The sequence below is a fragment of the Rana temporaria genome, chromosome 2, assembly GCF_905171775.1.
Source record: "Rana temporaria chromosome 2, aRanTem1.1, whole genome shotgun sequence".
NCBI classification, from domain to species: Eukaryota; Metazoa; Chordata; class Amphibia; order Anura; family Ranidae; genus Rana; species Rana temporaria.
The window spans coordinates 29,169,473-29,191,676 of record NC_053490.1 but is presented as its reverse complement, the minus strand read 5'-3'; the positions used below and the strand labels follow the sequence as shown (position 1 = coordinate 29,191,676).

The following is a 22,204-nucleotide window of genomic DNA, read 5'->3' as shown; positions in this document are numbered from 1 at the left end:
CAGCAATTTTCAAGTCTTGCCACAGATTCTCAATTGGATTTAGGTCTGGGCTGTGACTGGGCCATTCGAACACATGAATATGCTTTGATCTAAACTATTCCATTGTAGCTCTGGCTGTATGTTTAGGGTCGTTGTCCTGCTGGAAGGTGAAGCTCCGCCCCAGTCTTACAGCGGTTGTATACCCGCGATGATTTTTTTTTCCACCTGAAAGGCAAAAGTCATAACGAGCTAGTATGCACTGCATACTAGCTCATTATGAAAATACTTACCTTGGAACGAGGTGTAGAGAACTTACCTGCTCCACGCCGAGCGAGATGTCATCTTGCGTCGGCGTGTCTTCCGGGTATCGCCGCTCCAGCGATGTGATTGGCTGGAGCGGCGATGTCGTCACTCACGCGCATGCGCGTGGGAGACTTCAATCCGGCAAGGTCCGGCGGCTGCTGGCCCTTAGGCCGGGGTTCCCCGCTGCGCATGCACCGCTGCAATCAGCGGCGCATTGCGAGGGGAATATCTCCTAAACCGTACAGGTTTAGGAGATATTCTTTATACCTACAGGTAAGCCTTATTATAGGCCTGATTATAGGCTTACCTGTAGGTAAAAGTGGTAGTAATGACTTTACTACCACTTTAAGCCTTTTGCAGACTCTAACAGGTTTTCTTCTAAGATTGTCCTGTATTTGGCTCCATCCATCTTCCCATCAACTCTGACCATCTTCCCTGTCCCTGCTGTAGAAAAGCATCCCCACAACATGATGCTGCCACCACCATGTTTCACGGTGGGGATGGTGTGTTCAGGGTGATGTGCAGTGTTAGTTTTCCGCCACACATTGTGTTTTGCTTTTAGGCCACAAAGTTCAATTTTGGTCTCATCTGACCAGAGCACCTTCTTCCACATGTTTGCTGTGTCCCCCACATGGCTTCTCACAAACTACAGATGGGACTTCTTATGACTTTCTTTCAACAATGGCTTTCTTCTTGCCACTCTTCCATAAAGGGCAGATTTGTGGAGAGCACAACTAATAGTTGTCCTGTGGACAGATTCTCCCACCTGAGCTGTGGATCTCTGCAGCTCCTCCAGAGTTACCATGGGCCTCTTGGCTGCTTCTCTGATTAAAGTGACACTAAAGGTTCGTGCTTTTTTTTTTTTTTAAATAACAAACATGTTATACTTACCTCCACTGTGCAGTTCGTTTTTGGCCCCGATCCTCCTGTTCTTAGGTCCTACGGTAACTCCCGCAGCTTCTCTCCGCAATAGATAACCCCCTCTGGGAAGCTCTCTCCTGAGGGGGTTACCTTGCAAACACGCTCCCGAGTCCAGCATTCAGAGTCCAATGTCGAATTCCAGACTCGCCCCCACCCCCCCCCCTCTCCCCCGACGCCCGCATCATTGGATTTGATTGACAGCCGCAGGAGCCAATGGCAGCGCTGCTATCAATCTATCCAATCGGGACTCCATGGAGAGAGCGACGGCTGGGACGCGCCCATGGAAATTCGGGGCTCAGGTAAGTAAAACAGGGGGGCTGGGGGGCCGCACACTGCAAGGTGTTTTATCACCTTAATACAGGGGTGCCCAACCTTTTGAAGAGTGAGGGCCACTTAAGCAACTTGGTAACCAGTCGAGGGCCACAATGAGTGGAGCGTGCGGATGACAGGTCACGGCTACTCTATAAGCCCTCCGATCTGCCCAGATGAAAGGGGAAAAATTCCGTTCTGTTTTTCGGATTGGAGGTAGGCAGGCGTAAACAGGCATCTGTCGCTCTATAGAGGTGAATTGAGGGTCACATTTGGTTGGGCTGATCAAGTGAAAAGGGCCTAAAACTTCCCCAAATCAGCCAAACAGTCATTGGCTGAAAGCAGAAAAAAATAGTCTTTATAGCGCGCGCAATTTAAATGATCCCGTAGGGGGCGGGAATCATTTAAATTAGGCGCGCTCCCGCGCCGAGCGTAGAGCACATGCTCCGTCGGGAAACTTTCCCGACGTGCATTGCGGCAAATGACGTCGCAAGGACATCATTTGCTTCAAAGTGAACGTGAATGGCGTCCAGCGCCATTCCCGTATCACTTACGCAAACGGCGTGAAATTCAAATTTCACGACGCGGGAAGGGCGGGTATACTTTAGCATTGGCTGCCCCTACTATTAGAAGGGGCAGCCTTACGCTAAAGACGCCGTACGGAAACTCCGTAACTTGCGTACGCAGGGCCCGCGCAACTTTGTGAATCGGTGTTAGTATGCAATTTGCATACTATACACTGATCACAATGGGAGCGCCCCCTAGCGGTCATCGCAAGAATGCAGCCTAAAATCTGTGTGGCATAAGAGCCTTATGCCACACAGATTTTAGGCTGCAGTCGGCGTAACGAGTTCTCTGAATCAGGAGAACTCGTTACGCCGGCGCAAGTCAGCAATTGCGCTGCATAACTATGGTTACGCAGGCGCAATTGCTACCTGAATCTGGGCCAGTCTTTATAGTAGAAAGCAGTAAAAGCGTCTCACTCCGATGGGGTAGCTGGCTGGTCACATAGGCAGACAGAGACCAGATCGTCTCTGATCACCTCTATGATCTTGGAGGACTGGAGCAATGTCATGATGTCACTTATGGTCTATAGCGGAAGTAATTGTTATTATTTTTTTTAACGCAAAAGATCTAAAAATAAAAAATTCTGATCTTTTGCTTTTAACGGTAGAAGAGAAATTTGGGGTCTTATTGACCCCAGATCTCTCTGTAAAGAGGACCTGTCATCCCCTATTTCTATTTCAATGGATGTTTACATTCCTTGTAATAGGAATAACAGTGATCAAAACAAAAAATTAAAGGGACAGTGTAAAAAAAAAAAAAATGGAGATTTTTTAACTATTGTAGTTTGTCGCCATTCCACCAGCGTGCGCAATTTTAACTACTTAAGGACCGCCCCACATACATTTACTGCGGCAGTATCATCTATCACCCTTAAGTGCAAAATCATTTACCTGTATGTGATTCTCATGCACGCCTCTGAGGCGCACCGCCAGTGCCGCGCTCCCGCTGTGTTTGGACACAATCGGCGGGTCTGGCAGCCGCGATTGGCCGCCATCCATTCGCAATCGCTCGCTGGAGAGATAGAACGGCGGTTTGACTATCTAAACAGGGCAGACTACTGTTCTGTCAGACAGGAAGAGCGACATCTGTGATTCCTGCTAATCCTGACCACAGATCTCTTTCTTTCCTGAGTCAGTCCCTCCCCCACACAGTAAGGAAACACTCCCAGGGAACACAGTTCGCCCTTTGATTGCCCCTGATGTTAACCCCTTCCCTGCCAGTGACAGTTATACAGTGACAGTGCATTTTTTTTTTTTAGCTCTGATCACTGTTTTGGTGTCACTGGTCCCCAAAAAGTGTCACATAGTGTCAGATTTGTCTGCCGCAATGTCAAAGTCCCGCTAAAAAAATCGCTGATCCCCGACTTTACCAGTAATAACAATAAAAATAATAAAAAATCCAAATAAAAATCCCATAGTTGGAGACACTATAACTTTTGCGCAAACTAACCAATATACGCTTATTGGGATTTTTGATTGTCACTGGTTCCCAAAAAGTGTCAAAAGTTTCAGTAAGGCCCCATACACACGATAGAATCCATCCGCAGAAAAATCCCAGCGAATGGGTTTCAGCGGATAGATCCTATGGTGTGTACACTCCAGCGGATCTGTTTCCGCGGATATATCTCCCCTGGGATGGATTCCAGCAGATAAATATTTGCTGACATGCCAAACAATTCTATCCGCTGGAATCCATCCCAACGGATGGATCCGCTGGTCTGTATAGACTCACCGAATCCATCCGTCCGAAGGGATCCCCCTCATGCGTCGTAATGATTCAACAAATGCGTGGAATTCCTTATATGACAGCGTCGCGCACGTCGCAGCGTCATAATCGCGGCGACGGCGCGACACGTTATCGCCAGAGGATTTCGGCGCGGATTTCGATTCAATGGTGAGTACACTCCATCGCATGGAAATCCGCGCAAATCCTCGAGAGGATTTATCCGTGGAAACGGTCCGCTGGACCGTATGCGCGGATAAATCCTCCCGTGTGTATGGGGCCTTAGTCTCCGACCAGGAGCGGACTGACAACTCATGGGGCCCCCGGACAATAGAAGATTATGGGGCCACACAGTATACACACACATACAGTATACATACACAGACACACAGAATATACACACAATATACACACACAGTATACATATACAAAATACACACACACACAGTATACACATACAGTATACATATACAATATACACACAATACACACACAGTATACACATACAGTATACATATACAATATACACACACAATATGCACACATAATATACACACACAGTACACACACAGTATACACACACAGTATACACACACAGTATACACACACAGTATACACACAGTATACACACACAGTATACACACACAGTATACACACACAATATACACACACACAGTATACACACACAATATACACACACACACAGAATACATACACAGAATACACACACAGAATACACACACAATACACACACACACAGTATACACACACAGTATACACACACAGTATACACACACAGTATACACACACACAGTATACACACACAGTATACACACACAGTATACACACACACAGTATACACACACAGTATACACACACAGTATACACACACACACAGTATACACACACACACAGTATACACACACAATACACACACACAGTATACACACACAGTATACACACACACAGTATACACACACAATACACACACCCAGTATACACACACAGTATACACACACACAGTATACACACACACAGTATACACACACAATACACACACACAGTATACACACACAGTATACACACACAGTATACACACACACAGTATACACACACAGTATACACACACACAGTATACACACACAGTATACACACACAGTATACACACACAATATACACACACACAGAATACATACACAGAATACACACACAGTATACACACACACAGTATACACACAATACACACACACAATACACACAATACACACACACAATACACACACACAGTTTACACACACAGTATACACACACAGTATACACACACAATATACACACACACACACACACACAGAATACATACACAGAATACACACACAGAATACACACACAATACACACACAATACACACACAGTATACACACACAATACACACACACAGTATACACACACAGTATACACACACAATATACACACACAGTATACACACACAATATACACACACACACAGAATACATACACAGAATACACACACAATACACACACACAGTATACACACACAGTATACACACACAGTATACACACACAGTATACACACACAGTATACACACACACAGTATACACACACAGTACACACACACAGTATACACACACACAGTATACACACACAATACACACACACAGTATACACACACAGTATACACACACACACAGTATACACACACACAGTATACACACACACAGTATACACACACACAGTATACACAAACATTGAAAAGGTACTGGAGAGGCGGGGCAGCTATAATCTTTGGATTTAAAAAAAAAAACACAGATTTTTACATACTGTCCCTGGTTTTACTGAGGCTGACAACCCTGGTGGGGCCCCCTAGTGGCATGGGGCCCTCGGGCACTGCCCGAGAGCCCGAATGGTCAGTCCGCCCCTGTGTCCGACTGACCGCCGCAATATCAAAGGTCTGCTATAAGTCACCAATCGCTGCCATTACTAGTAAAAAAAAGAAATGTAAAATATCCCATAGTTTGTAGACGCTATAACTTTTGCGTAAACCCATCAATAGACGCTAATTTTAATTTTTTTTTACCAAAAATATGTAGCAGAAAATATATAGGCCTAAATTAATGAAGAAATTAGATTTTTTTTATTTTTTTATTGAGAATGTTTAAAAGTAAAAAATATTGTTAGTCGGCAGCTCTTTTTTTGTTTATAGCGCAAAAAATAAAAACCCGCAGAGGTGATCAAATAGCACCAATAGAAAGCTCTATTTGTGGAAAAAAAGGACGTCAATTTTATTTGGGTCCAGCATCGCACGACCGCGCAATTGTCAGTTAAAGCCATATCTCAAAAAGTGGCCGGGTCATGAAGGGGGGTAAAAGCTTCCGGGGCTGAAGTGGTTAAAGCATGACATGTTGGGTATCTATTTACTTGACGAAACATCATCTTTTATATTTTACCCCAAAAAATGGGTTATATATATGTTGTGTTTTTTTTTGCATTAAAACTCATTAAAGTGAAATTTTCTCCAAAAAATTGCATTTGAAAAACTGCTGCGCAAATACCGCGTGAACTTAAAAAAATTACAACAATTGCCATTTTATTCTCTGATGTCTCTGCTAACAAAAACAATGGGGTAGATTCAGTAACATTTGCGCATTTTTTACGTAGGCGCAGGGCACCGTTTTTGCCCTGCGCCCCCGCAAATTTTCTGCGCTACCCTCGATTCACGGAGCAGCAGCTCCGTAAATTGCGTGGGCGCTCCGGCAAAATGCACGGCGTAAGCGCGCGCAATTTAAATGATCCCATAGGGGGCGGGAATCATTTAAATTAGGCGCGTTCCCGCGCTGAGCGTAGTGCGCATGCTCCGTCGGGAAACTTTCCCGACTTGCATTGCGGTAAATGACGTCGCAAGGACGTCATTTGCTTCAAAGTGAACGTGAATGGCGTCCAGCGCCATTCACGATTCACTTACGCAAACAACGTAAATTTCAAATTTCGCGACACGGGAACGACGGGTATACTTTAGCATTGGCTGCCCCTGCTATAGAAGGGGCAGCCTTACGCAAAAAAACGACGTACGCAAACGACATAAACTGCGTACGCAGGGCTCGCGTAACGTTGTGAATCGGCGTTAGTATGCTATTTGCATACTATACGCTGACCACAACGGGAACGCCACCTAGCGGCCATCGTAAGAATGCAGCCTAAGATATGCGGGCATAAGAGCCTTATGCCACGCATATCTTAGGCTGCAGTCGGCGTAACGAGCTCTCTGAATCAGGAGAAGTCGTTACGCCAGGGCAAGTAAGCAATTGCGCTGCGTAACTATGGTTACGCAGGCGCAATTGCTTCTTGAATCTGAGCCAATGCTTTTTTGTGCCTCTGTGTTTTTGGAAAGGGCCGGGGACTTTTTTTCCTCCAAAAAGCAGCGTTTTGCATGTAATAGAATTCAATGGACCCCATCCAAAATGCAAGTACTGCGTTTTTACCGCGATTTTGCCGCGATTTGCAGTGAGTTTTTTTTACCTGTTTATAGCTGGTTGTTAAGGGAAATGTTAAAAAAAAAAAAAAAAAAAAAATTGCCAGCTAAAAGAAAAAAAAATGAATATAAAAAACAAAATACGCAAATCGCGGTAAAAACGCGTTGATTCACACCTATGCATGTTGCTTTTGATCGTTTTTGCAGTGTGCTTGTGTTTTTGTGGTGCTTGTTGCGTTTTTCGACATGCGTTTTTACCGCGATTTGCGTGTTTTGTTTTATAAATATTTTTTTAACCGCCAATTTTTTTTTTAATTACATTTCCTTTAACAACCAGCTATAAACAGGTTTAAAAAATTGCGCAAGTTGCGCTGCGCCCGCCGATTGGCTCCCGCTGTGTGCTGGGAGCCGAGTGACACCCTGCATCTCCGATCTCGGTAAAGAGCCTCCGGCGGAGACTCTTTACCACGTGATCAGCCGTGTCCAATCACGGCTGATCACGATGTAAACAGGAAGAGCCGTTGATGGCTCTTCCTCACTCGCGTCTTACAGACGCGAGTAGAGGAGAGCTGATCGGCGGCTCTCCTGACAGGGGGGGTTCGCGCTGATTGTTTATCAGCGCAGCTCCCCCTCGGATCGCCACACTGGACCACCAGGGTGGGCAAAAAAAAAAAAAATGTAAAAAAAAGATGCCAATCAGTGCCCACAAATGGGCACTGACTGGCAACATGGGTAGATCAGTGCTGCCCCACAATGTCCATCAGTGCCACCCCACAGTGCCCATCAGTGCCACCCCACAGTGCCCATCCATGCCCAGTGCCCACCTATCAGTGCCCATCTGTGCCACCCATAAGTATCCATCAGTGCCACCCATAAGTGCCGCCCATGAGTGCCCATCTGTGCCGCCTATGAGTGCCCATCTGTGCCGCCCATGAGTGCCCATCTGTGCCGCCCATGAGTGCTCATCAGTGCTGCCCATGAGTGCCCATCAGTGCCGCCTATGTGTGCCCATGAGTGCCGCCTATGTGTGCCCATCAGTGCCGCTTATGTGTGCCCATCATTGCCGCATACCAGCGCCGCCAATCAGTGCCACCTCATCGATGTCCATCAGTGCCATCTCATCGTGCCCATCAGTGCCGCCATATTAGTGCCTGTAATTGAAAGAGAAAACTTACTTATTTACAAAAAAATTAACAGAAAAAATAAAAAACATATTTTTTTTCAAAATTTTCAGGTTTTTTTTAGTTGTTGCGCAAAAAAAAAAATCGCAGAGGTGATCAAATACCACCAAAAGAAAGCTCTATTTGTGGGAAAAAAAGGACGCCAATTTTGTTTGGGAGCCACGTCGCAGGACCGCGCAATTGTCATTCAAAGTGCGACAGTGCTGAAAGTTGAAAATTGGCTTGGGCGGGAAGGTGCGTAAGTGCCTGGTATATAAGTGGTTAACAACCAGCTATAAACAGGTTAAAAAAAAGTCAAACCGCAAATCGCGGAAAAATCGCTGTAAAAACGCGTTACTTGCGTTTTGGATGCGGGTCCATTGAATTCTATTAGGTTGGATTCACACCTATGGCATTTTTTGTGCATTTTGCAGATTTGCACTACAGTCCATATACCCTGGTTTCCTATGGAACACGTTCTGTAGAGCAAATCTGCAAAATGCAAAAAGCACTAAAAATGTGAATCCAGCCTTACATGCAAAACGCTGCTTTTTGCGGGGAAAAAAAATCCCCGACCCTTTCCAAAAACGCAGAGGCACAAAAAAGCATTGATGTGAACATGTTCCATAGGAACCCATGTTAAAAAATTTCCCTGCATTTCTGCAAAATGCATCAAAAAACGCATTAGTGTGAATGGAGCCTAAATACAATCATAGGATATTAGTGAAGGTACAACATGAAAATAGGCGCAAACAGCCGCTATATGTTCAAACCCAGATGATGTCCTTGTGATCGATGTTTATTAGGCTCCATTCACACTAATGCGTTTTTTGGTGCATTTTGCAGAAAAGCAGGGAAATTTTTTAACATGGTTTCCTATGGAACATGTTCACATCAATGGCCCAGATTCAGTAAGCAATTGCGCCTGCGTAACCATAGTTACGCAGCGCAATTGCTGACTTGCGCCGGCGTAACGAGTTCTCCTGATTCAGAGAACTCGTTACGCCGACTGCAGCCTAAAATCTGCGTGGCATAAGGCTCTTATGCCACGCAGATTTTAGGCTGCAATCTTGCGATGGCCGCTAGGGGGCGCTCCCATTGTGGTCAGCGTATAGTATGCAAATTGCATACTTACGCCGATTCACAATGTTGCGCGCCCCCTGCGTACGCAAGTTACGTCGTTTCCGTACGGCGTGTTTAGCGTAAGGCTGCCCCTTCTAATAGCAGGGGCAGCCAATGCTAAACTATACCCGGCGTTCCCGCGTCGCGACGTTCGAATTTTACGTCGTTTGCGTAAGTGAATCGCGAATGGCGCTGGACGCCATTCACGTTCACTTTGAAGCAAATGACGTCCTTGCGACGTCATTTGCCGCAATGCACGTCGGGAAAGTTTCCCGACGGAGCATGCGCTCTACGCTCGGCGCGGGAGCGCGCCTAATTTAAATGATTCCCGCCCTCGGCGGGATCATTTACATTGCGCGCGCTTACGCCGGGCAATTTTGCCGGCGCGCCCTCGCAATTTACGGAGCTACTGCTCCGTGAATCGAGGGCAGCGCAAAATATTTGCGGGGGCGCAGGGAAAAATCGTTGCCCTGCGCCTCCGCAAATAGAGCGCAATTCTTTCTGAATCCGGGCCAATGCTTTTTTGTGCCTCTGCGTTTTTGGAAAGGGTCGGGGACTTTTTTTCCCGCAAAAAGCAGGGTTTTGCATGTAATAGAATTCAATGGACCCGCAACCAAAACGCAAGTACCGCGTTTTTACCACGATTTTGACACGTTTTTGCCGCACATTTGCGTTTTGCGTTTTTTTTTATAACCTGTTTTTTAAATGAAATGTAAAAGAATTAAAATTGATGTAAAAATAAGATAAAACGCAAATTGCGGTAAAAACGCAAGCCAAAAAACGCAGCAAGCACCGCAAAAAGTACTGCAAAAACGCTCAAAAGCAACATGCATAGGTGTGAATCGAGCCTTAGACCCCTTTCACACTGAATCGTTTTTACAGCGTTTTAGCGTTAAATAGCGCTCTTAAAACGCTCCTAAAACGCTCTCCATGCATCTCAATGGACCCTTTCACACTGAGTCCCTGCAAGCAGCATCATTGCAGCAGTTTTTGAGCGCTGAAAAAAACGCTCCAAAAACGCCTTACCCTTTCACACTGAGGCACTGCAAAAACGCCCTAAAATGTTAGGGTCTTAGCGGTGCTTTACCAGCACATTGAAATTGCAGATGAGGCTTCGCTCGAATAACGCTGTAATAACGCTGTAATAACGCTGTAATAACGCTCGAATAACGCTCGAATAACGCTGTAATAACGCTCGAATAACGCTGTAATAACGCTCGAATAACGCTGTAATAATGCTCGAATAAAGCTGTAATAACGTTCGAATAACGCTGTAATAACGTTCGAATAACGCTGGAATAACGCTGGAATAACGCTGTAATAACGCTGTAATAACGCTGTAATAACGCTGTAATAACGCTGTAATAACGCTCGAATAACGCTCGAATAACGCTCGAATAACGCTGTAATAACGCTGTAATAACGCTCGAATAACGCTGTAATAACGCTCGAATAACGCTGTAATAACGCTCGAATAACGCTGTAATAACGTTCGAATAACGCTGTAATAACGTTCGAATAACGCTGTAATAACGCTGTAATAACGCTGTAATAACGCTGTAATAACGCTGTAATAACGCTGTAATAACGCTCGAATAACGCTGTAATAACGCTCGAATAATGCTGTAATAACGCTTGAATAACGCTGTAATAACGCTTGAATAACGCTGTAATAACGCTCGAATAACGCTCGAATAATGCTGTAATAACGCTTGAATAACGCTGTAATAACGCTTGAATAACGCTGTAATAACGCTGTAATAACGCTGTAATAACGCTGTAATAACGCTCGAATAACGCTGTAATAACGCTTGAATAACGCTGGAATAACGCTGTAATAACGCTGTAATAATGCTGTAATAACGCTGTAATAACGCTCGAATAACGCTGTAATAGCGCTCGAATAACGTTGTAATAACGCTGTAATAACGCTGTAATAACGCTGTAATAATGCTGTAATAACGCTGTAATAACGCTGTAATAACGCTGTAATAACGCTGTAATAACGCTCGAATAACGCTGTAATAACGCTCGAATAACGCTGTAATAACGCTCGAATAACGCTGTAATAACGCTCGAATAATGCTGTAATAACGCTTGAATAACGCTGTAATAACGCTTGAATAACGCTGTAATAACGCTCGAATAACGCTGTAATAACGCTCGAATAACGCTCGAATAATGCTGTAATAACGCTTGAATAACGCTGTAATAACGCTTGAATAACGCTGTAATAACGCTGTAATAACGCTTGAATAACGCTGTAATAACGCTCGAATAACGCTGTAATAACGCTTGAATAACGCTGGAATAACGCTGTAATAACGCTGTAATAATGCTGTAATAACGCTGTAATAACGCTCGAATAACGCTGTAATAGCGCTCGAATAACGTTGTAATAACGCTGTAATAACGCTGTAATAATGCTGTAATAACGCTGTAATAACGCTGTAATAACGCTGTAATAACGCTGTAATAACGCTCGAATAACGCTGTAATAACGCTCGAATAACGCTGTAATAACGCTCGAATAACGCTGTAATAACGCTCGAATAACGCTGTAATAACGCTCGAAAAACGCCCCAGTGTGAAAGGGGCCTTAAACAGGCGATTGAATACAATGTGACAAGTCATTGATGTTGATTAAAGTGATTGAATACAATGTAACAAATAATAAATGTTTATAAGAAGGCGATTGAATACAATGTAACGAGTGATGGATGTTTATTAAACAGGGGGTTGAATACCAAAACATTGTGTACATTTCCTGTTCTATTTATAAACAACACTACTATTAGAAGAGCAGATCTCAGGCAATGCAATGACAGGGAGAGTAAAGAGACTACATCTCCCATGATGCCTTGCTGGCCCTGCCCCAGCCCTGGGTGGAGTGGAGGAGGGGGGGGGGGGTGTCTGGAAAGCAGAGTTGTAGAAGCAGAGGAGCTGGAGCAGCTGTGATTGGCATCTCTGTGCAGCCAGCACCTGGGCTCCTGATACCCCTGGGACAGGTAATGTACCTGGATGGATCTGAGAGGGGGAGGGGGAGTGTGTGCCAGGTAGCTCTGTGTGCCCATTGCACAGGGCTCATTCCATGCTGGGTGATTGCATGGACTTTTGCTCAGTGATTATTTTCTTGCATGCTGGATTAGTTGCAATCAGCTATGGGCAGCGTGCAGCAGAGGACTCCTGAGATGAGCCCCCCCCCCTATTAGAGCTCTGCAGTGGGGGTCAGGCAGGCTGGGCTCAGGGCTGCAGTCATACAATGTGGAGGATCTGCTGGACTCTCTCAGCACACATGCTTTTTGTTAGTGAACAAGCTGCAGCTGGGCGGTGTGTGCAATTATGGGGCCGGGGGAGGGGTCCTCAGATTGCTGTGTCCCCAACTACACTTTGCGTCCCGCTGTCCCCCCCCACGACTGTATGTGTGACACCGATCGGGCTTGTAGAAGTTTTTTTTTGCTGATCGGTTCTTTGAAATAATTTTTTTTTGCTAATTTTGCTCTGGTTAGCGTTCTTGTTGCAAGCGAATAAATAAAAATATAAGATTGGCGTTCAATAGCACTTTTTGCAGCATTAAGGCTGCATTCACACCTGAGCGTTTTGTCGCCTGAAGCGCGACGCCCCAAAACGGGGAAAAAAATACTTTATTCTCTATGGAGATGGTTCACATCTCCACTACAAAACGCCTGACGCCGAACGCCTGAAGCGCAAACAAGTTCCGGACCCTTTTTTGTCGCTCGAATTTTGGCGTTTTACATTGGTGACCCTAGACCTGTAAAAAAACGCAGCGTTTTGTCGTGGCAAATCGTGGTAAGGCTGCATTCACACCTGAGCGTCGGTCGTTCTGCGTTTTTTTCCGGCGTTTTGTCGCGCGTATTCATGCTTATTTGCGCGTTTGCATACAGCGTTGTCCGACGTTTTTGTACTTTGACGTTTTTTATTTTAGCCAATAGGAAAAACTATCATCTTTTCATCACTTGTTGCTATGTTGGTAGATTTTTTTAATCTTCTGCCTGGGCGACAAGTTCTATTGATAAAAGCGACGAAACGCCCGTAGCAAACGCCCGTTGTCGCGCAAGTCGCTTGAATCGAGCGTTTCCATTACTTTCTATGGGAAATGGAAACGCTCAAATACGCCCAAACTGCCCGATACGCACGACAAAAAAGGGTCCGGAACTTTTTTGGGCTACAGGCGTTCGGCGTCAGGCGCATCAGCGTTCAGATGTGAACCATCCCCATAGACTTTAATGTATTTTGGTCCCTCTGGCGTTTGTGAGCGTCGCGCTACAGGCGACAAAACGCCTAGGTGTGAATGGGCTCTAAAAAACGATGCGTTTTGTCGCGGGAAATCGCGGTAAAAAACGCCACAAAACGCTACGCTCAGATGTGAATGCAGCCTTAAGGAGAAATACACAATTGCCGGCTTCAGTCTGGATTTACTGCAAGTCAGGCTGCATTCACACCTGAGCGTTTTGTCGCCTGAAGCGCGACGCTCAAAAACGCTAGAGGGGAAAAAATACATTATTCCCTATGGAGATGGTTTACATCTCCACTCCAAAACGCCTGATGCCGAACGCCTGAAGCGCAAACAAGTTCCAGACCCTTTTTTGTCGCGTGAATCGGGCGTTTTTGAGCGTTTCCATTTCTCATAGAAAGTAATGGAAACGCTCGATTCAAGCGACTAGCGCGACTGCTACGGGCGCTTTGACACTTTAATCAAATGGAACATTTCACCCAGGGCAGAAGATAAAAAAAATCTACCAACATAGCAACAAGTGATGAAAAGATGATCATTTTTCCTATTGGCTAAAATAAAAAACGTTGAAGTACAAAAACGTCGGACGACGCTGTATGCAAACACGCTCAAAAACGCTAGAGGGGAAGAAATACATTATTCTCTATGGAGATGGTTCACATCTCCACTCCAAAACGCCTGACGCCGAACGCCTGAAGCTCAAACAAGTTCCGGACCCTTTTTTGTCGCGCGAATCGGGCGGTTTGGGCGTTTTTGAGCGTTTCCATTTCCCATAGAAAGTAATGGAAACGCTCGATTTAAGCGACTAACGCGACAACGAGCGATTGCTACGGGCGTTTTCGTCCCTTAAGGCTGCATTCACACCTAGGTGTACAAAATCGCGGCGTTTTGTCCCGCGAATTGCGGCGACAAATTGCGGCATTTTGTACCGCGATTTGCGGCGACAAAACGCCGCGATTGTGAATGCAGCCTTGACCCCCTCTATGGAGATGGTTCACATCTCCTATGCCGAACGCCGAAAGCCGCCTGAAAAAAAGGTCCGGGACTTTTTTTCAGGCGTACGGCGTTCGGCGTGGAGATGTGAACCATCTCCATAGAGGTGCATGTTAAATCATCCCTCTGGCGTCTCGGGGCTGCTGCGGCGTCACACTACAGGCGACAAAACGCCTAGGTGCGAATGGGGGCTTAATCAATAGAACTTTTCACCCAGGCAGAAGATAAAAAAATCTACCAACATAGCAACAAGTGATGAAAAGATGATCATTTTTCCTATTGGCTAAAATAAAAAACGTTGGACGACGCTGTATGCAAACGCGCAAATAAGCATGAATACGCGCGTCAAAACGCCGGAAAAAACGACCGAACGACCTACGCTCAGGTGTGAATGCAGCCTTAGTGGTGATCTGGACTGTCGCCACAAACCTCAGGATTTGGCTAAGGGGTGTATTTAGTGTTCGGGTTTAAGATGGCTATTATTATTATTATTATTCACGATTTATATAGCGACAGTTTACGCAGCGCTTTACAATGTAGCGGTACACTAATAGAATTTTTGTTTTAAAAGATATATATATATTTTTTAAGAATGTTCGCTCGATTTTCCTCATTGTTGGGTCAGGTCAACATTTGTATTTATCCCCAATGCATTGGCACAGGATGGAAAGTTTTTTTCTTTGAACAAACTGATTTTTTTAAAAGTGAATTTGGTTCTTATTTGGATAAGTTTGTTCATTCCAAAATGTGAATGTTCAAAGCAAAAAATAAAAATTGAAGTCAACTTGCCGAATGTCGTTCAAGAGATCAAATGTACTGAACATTTTTACTAGTGTTAGGGTCAGGGGTCAAGTTTTGGGGTGGGAGGTGATTGTTTAACAATTGGTTCATTGGAAAGTGGGCATTTGGTCGTATGTGGTGCTTGGTGGTCGGAGTCAACCTCTTTTATGTCTTAAACGCTCCCATCAGTGAGATTTTTGGGTATTCCTGGCCAGCTTTGGGTGTCCCGGGTCCTCATATTACATTCCCCAAACTGGGGCCTTTTGCCTGCCTTTTATCCGGCCCTTGGGGCAGAATTCCTCCCACTGCCACCAACCTAATGGGCAGAATTTCTCCTACAGGGGTAAAGTTTCCTTTTGTTGACCCCAACAATGGGACAGTATTCCTAATGGGCAGATTTTCCTCCCACTGCCACCAACCTTATGGGCAGATTTTCCTCCCACTGCCACCAACCTAATGGGCAGATTTCCCTCCCACTGGGGTAAAGTTCCTTTTGTTGACCCCAACAATGGGACAATATTGCTACTGGGCAGAATTCCTCCCACTGCCACCAACCTACTGGGCAGAATTACTCCCACTGCCACCAACCTAATGGGCTGAATTACTCCCACTGGGGTAAAGTTCCTTTTCGTTGACCCCAATAATGGGACAATATTCCTAATGGGCAGAATTTCTCCCACAGGGGTAAAGTTCCCTTTATTTGTATTGCTACTGGGCAGAATTCCTCCCACTGTCACCAACCTAATGGGCTAAATTACTCCCACTGGGGTAAAGTTCCTTTCGTTGACCCCAATAATGGGACAATATTCCTAATGGGCAGAATTCCTCCCACTGCCACCAACCTAACGGGCAGAATTTCTCCCACAGGGGTAAAGTTCCCTTTGTTGACCCCAACAATGGGACAGTATTCCTTATGGGCAGATTTTCCTCCCACTGCCACCAACCTAATCGGCAGATTTTCCTCCCACTGGGGTAAAGTTCCTTTTGTTGGCCCTGGGAGTTCTGGCATGGAGGCCTTCATTACGCAGTGTGCGCCGTATTGTCTGAGCAGAAACTTCAGTACCCACATCTGACAAATCTTTTCTCAGTTCCTCAGCAGTCACACAGGGACTTTTCTCCACTCTACGCTTCAGGTAGCGCTCAGCAGTCGAAGTCAGCATCTTCTTTCTGCCACAACCAGGTAGCATTTCAACAGTGCCCTTTGGCTTGAATTTGCGAATGATGCTTCCTATGGTGTCTCTTGGTATGTTTAACATCTTTGCAATCTTCTTATAGCCATTGCCCTTCCTGTGAAGAGTAATCACCTCTTCTCTTGTCTTCCCGGACCATTCTCTTGACTTCACCATGTTTGTAACCACACCAGTAAATGTCTAGAAGGAGCTGAGTATCACAGTCATTTTAAAGCTGCCTGATTGGTGCTTATTAGGCTTCATTGCTGCTCCCTGACATCCACAGGTGTTTTCAATACCTGATTGAAAACACTTCAATGAACCTCTGTTCTTCAGAGTGGTAGTCTTTAAGGGGTTGAATAATTGTGTAAATGAAGAATTCACAAAATAAATATTTACTACTGTATTACAAAACCAATTGATGTCATTTTAGTTGCATATGGTTCTTTAAGAAGTCCTTGTAGGATTTCATTCTGAATACAATTACAAATGTACACTAAATTCCCTAAAACCCTTTACAGCATTGGGGGGTTGAATAATTTTGAACACAACTGTATAAAGAATATCTCCTAAACCTGTAAGGTTTAGGAGATATTCCCCTCGCAATGCGCCGCTAATTGCAGCGGCGCATGCGCAGGGGGGATCCTCGGCTGAAGGGCCGGCCCCGCCGACCCATGCCGGAAAGGAAATCTGACGTCATCGCCGCTCCAGCCACAGCGCTGGAGCGGCGATACCTGGAAGACACGCAGAGGCTCGGCTCTGGGTGGACCAGGTAAGTTACCTTCCTCGTTCCAAGGTAAGTATTTGATAATGAGCTAATATGCAGGCTTTTTCCTTGCAGGTGTAAAAAAAAAAAAAAAAAAAAAATGTATATGCGGGTTTACAACAGCTTTAAGTGGTTCTTCTGCTGGCTATCGTTGGGGCACTTTAGGAGGCATTGGTGCACTTTATTGGCAGTCCCAGTAAACCAGCATGCAGTGTAGGGAAATGAAGATGCAACAGATAAGACACGTTTTCAAAAGGTGGGGGAATGGTATAAATGCAGAGTTGGTAAGGCACAAATGCGATATGGTCTGCCTCATATAACTCTGGTCCTGCCAACAGGGTATATAAAGGGTGATGGGCCCTCTCACCGATCCCTGTGATTCAGCCGGTTGCTTGCAGTAGAGATGGGGTGTCCCTCTCCCCCTTAGAACTTGCAGTGGAAAGCTGCGGGTGAGAGGTTTTCTCCAGTCCCTCTGCAGCAATGGCAAGGCTTGAACACAGTGGTCTGTATTGTGTAACAAGCATAGGTGTGTGCCAGGTGTGCCCACACCTATGGTAACAAGGGCATTTCTCCCCCACCCTCTAATCCCTACATTAAAGTGATGCTAAATCCTATCCTTATTCTAAAATACTCATCAATACACATTCACTACTTAAAGTGTTTGTAAACCTCCACATTTGTGTGTGTGTATGTATATATATATATATATATATCTCTATCTATCTCTATCTATCTCTATCTATCTCTATCTATCTCTATCTATCTCTATCTATATCTATCTATCTATCTATCTATCTATCTATCTATCTATCTATCTATCTATCTATCTATCTATCTATCTATCTATCTATCTATCTATCTATCTATCTATCTATCTATCTATCTATCTATCTATCTATCTATCTATTATAATATAATATAATATAATATAATTTCCCTTTTTGTTTTATTTTATATAAGTGGTCACATAATCCATGTTTTCAGAAGCACAGAGGTGAGGGAGGGAAAACTTCAGTATACGGATGGAGCTTCCCAGTGATATGCTGTGCAGGGGGCATAATCCTGATTAATGGAGGAGAGCAGGCTGAGTTCCCAGCACAGCTAGAGAACTGACTATACTGTGCCCTCATGCCTAGCGTGGTCAGTTTTTATTAGGAAACCGGAGGGACTGGTAGGAACACCAGGGATTTCACACATAGACGGGATACTTTTTTCATATGAGTACATGCATGGTACAGCAATCACATATCAGGAATATGAAATGTTGGGGTAACATAAAGGCCTTGTGATCTATATTTTATTAAATATGTTTCTTGCTGTGTTTTTCTGCCTGCTAGTAATATTGTCTGTGGGCTCCCAAAGCTCTCCTTTTCCCTCTCACTTAGGGTTTGGAATGAGCACTGTATATTATTTGTTCTGTGCACACTACAAATCCTATAGTCCACCTCGGGAGAGCATGAGAGGGTGGCTACTAGGGGGATTGCTGTGAAATGGTCTGGTGACGGGGTCTCTCTAAGATATAATGTAGGGACAGTGTACAGCATAGGGGCCCTTAGGGGCTGCAGATATAACACTGAGAGCCTGTTGGCCCCGGGAATGAATGTCCCCTCCACAGAAGAGACTCCTGTCCTTTCATCCAATGCAGTTACTGTTGAAAATGGAACGCCAGCAATTTGCAGCTTCAATATTCCTACAAGCAATTCTTCATTCCTAGAATAAATATACAGAGAGATTGGGATCTGCTGCAATGGGCCCCAATCTCTCATGTTTTGGAGAACAGACGGACACAGAGCAGAAACTGCAGCTGCTATTGCCTGATAATCGGCAGTGGAAAATCTTTCTTTATTAAGATTGGAAATTTTCTCTCCCCTTGTAAAATGAACTCACTCAAACCCCTCCCCCCGGAATCCATCATGGGAGATGATGAGTAGCTGATTGGTGGGGCTTCCATGTAAGACACACCTGGGGGGTATTTATTGGAAATCCTGCTACATCCCTGAATCTATAACAGAACATAATACTGATTGATTATTCAACACGGTGACACCCACACTGAATTTGGTGACATGGCAATAATCCAGGCCCAGGCAGGCTTAACCACTTAAGCCCCGGACCTTTATGCAGGTAAAGGACCTGGCCAGTTTTTGCGATTCGGCACTGCGTCGCTTTAACTGAAAATTGCGCGGTCGTGCCACGTGGCTCCCAAACAAAATTGGCATACTTTTTTCCCACAAATAGAGCTTTCTTTTGGTGGTATTTGGTCACCTCTGCGGTTTTTATTTTTTGCGCTATAAACAAAAATAGAGCGACAATTTTGAAAAAAATTCAATATTTTTTACTTTGCTGTAATAAATATCCCCCAAAAAGATATAAAAAAACGTTTTTTTCCCTCAGTTTAGGCCGATACGTATTCTTCTACCTATTTTTGGTAAAAAAAATCGCAATAAGCGTTTATCGATTGGTTTGCGCAAAATTTATAGCGTTTACAAAATAGGGGATAGTTTTATTGCATTTTTATTAATTTTTTTTTTTTACTACTAATGGCGGCGATCAGCGTTTTTTTTTTTCGTGACTGCGACATTATGGCGGACACTTCGGACAATTTTGACACATTTTTGGGACAATTGTAATTTTCACAGCAAAAAATGCTATAAAAATGCATTGTTTTCTGTGAAAATGACAATTGCAGTTTGGGAGTTAACCACTAGGGGACGCTGAAGGGGTTATGTGTGACCTCATTTGTGTTTCTAACTGTAGGGTGGCGGGGCTGGACGTGTGACGTCATTGATCGTGATTCCCTATATCAGGGAACAGACGATCAATGAAGCTGCCACTGTGAAGAACGGGGAAGCTATGTTTACACACAGCTCTCCCCGTTCTTCAGCTCCGGGGACCGATCACGGGACTCCGGCTGCACTCGGTCCCGCGGTCACGGAGCTTCGGACTGTGTCGCGGGCCCGCGACCCACGGCTGGGCACTTAAAGAGGACGTACCTGTACGTGCTTGTGCCCAGCCGTGCCATTCTGCCGATGTATATCTGCAGGAGGCGGTCCTTCAGTGGTTAAAGCATCTTATATTTTGCCTTCCCTGGTTCCTCCTTTCCCCGTCATTAACATGCTTTTCAATAGAACCATTCTGTTTTTAGTACATTCCTTATTTTAAACCCAGTGATGTCATCACTGGATCTATGGTTGCCACCTGTCCGGGATTTACCCAGACAGTCCGGGTTTTGAATCGTGTGTCTGGGTTTGTCTGTCTGAAACCTAGACACATTTTGCTAGATTCACAGAGATTGCCTTAACTTTAAGGCAGCGTAGCGTATTTACGCTACGCCACCTTAAAGCGGTAGTTCACCCTCACTGACTTGATTTTACCATCGAGACAGGCATTGTAGCGCGAGCTACAGTATGCCTGTCCCGATTTTTTTTACCCCCGTACTCACTGTGTACTCGTACATTATAGATTTCGGCTGCCGCGGGGAATGGGCGTGCCTATGGAGAGGGAGGATGATTGACGGCCGGCCCTGGCACGTCACTCTCCCCGAAGACAGCCGGAGTAGGTCTCGGCTCTTCACGGCGCCTGCGCACAGGCTATGCGCAGGCGCCGTGAAGACCAAGCCTATTTCGGCTATTTCCGGAGAAGCGTGACGCGCCAGAGCCGGCCGTCAATCATCCTCCGTCTCCATAGGCACGCCCATTCCCCGGTATCTTCGATGTACGAGTACAAGGTGAGTACGGGGGTAAAAAAATCGGGACAGGCATACTGTAGCTCGCGCTACAATGCCTGATTTTATGGTAAAAGAAAAAAAAATATTTATTTTTGCGTTCATAGGGTGAACCCCCGCTTTAAGTCAGAGAGGCAAGTACTGTATTCTCAAAGTACTTGCCTCCTAACTTACGGCGGCGTAGCGTAAATGCGGCGGGCGCAAGCGCGCCTAATTCAAATTCGGCTGAGGGGGCGTGTTTTATGTTAATATGCTTTGACCCGACGTGCTTGACGTTTTATTGGAACTGCGCATGCGCCGTGCGCCTACATTTCCCAGTGTGCATTGCGGCTAAGTCCGCCGCACGGGCCTATTGATTTCGACGTGGACGTAAATGACGTAAATCCCTATTCACGGACGACTTGCGCAAACAACGTAAAATTTTCGAATTTCGAAGCGGGAACGGCAGCCATACTTTAACATTACTATTCCAACTATTTGATGGAATATCTTTAGGCCTGATAAAGCGTTACGTAAACGGCGTAAATGTACTGCGTCGGCCGGGCGTACGTTCGTGAATAAGCGTATCTATGGATTTACATATTCTACGCCAACCGCAATGGAAGCGCCACCTAGCGGCCAGCCAAAATATTGCACCCTAAGATAGGACGGCGCAAGCGGTCGTATCTTAGCTAGGTTTAAGTGTATCTCTGTTTGAGCATACACTTTAACTTAGGTCGGCGCAGATTCAGAGTTAGGTCGGCGTATCTACTGATACGGGAACCTAACTCTACCTGAATCTAGCTAATTATTTAAATCTGCCTGTGGTTCCCCAAGTAATCAATATCGTCGCACTCAAATTTTGGTGCCATCTGGGAGCTGTAGGGTTGCCACCTGTCCAGGATTCACCCGGACAGTCCAGATTTTTGAATTATGTGTCCGGGTTTTAATCTTCCAGAAAGATTAT

The 22,204-nt window shown here is 45.1% G+C and overlaps 1 protein-coding gene across 1 annotated transcript in view; it reads left to right on the top strand.

Moving 5' to 3' along the window:
• Positions 1-12,498: 12,498 nt before the first annotated feature.
• The window catches only part of CAPN5 (calpain 5), a 182,932-nt gene continuing 173,226 nt past the window's right edge, over positions 12,499-22,204 (top strand). Inside the window, exon 1 of the mRNA XM_040339990.1 lies at positions 12,499-12,579. The gene's annotated coding sequence lies outside the window, so the exon portion shown is untranslated. The remainder of the gene's footprint in view (positions 12,580-22,204) is intronic.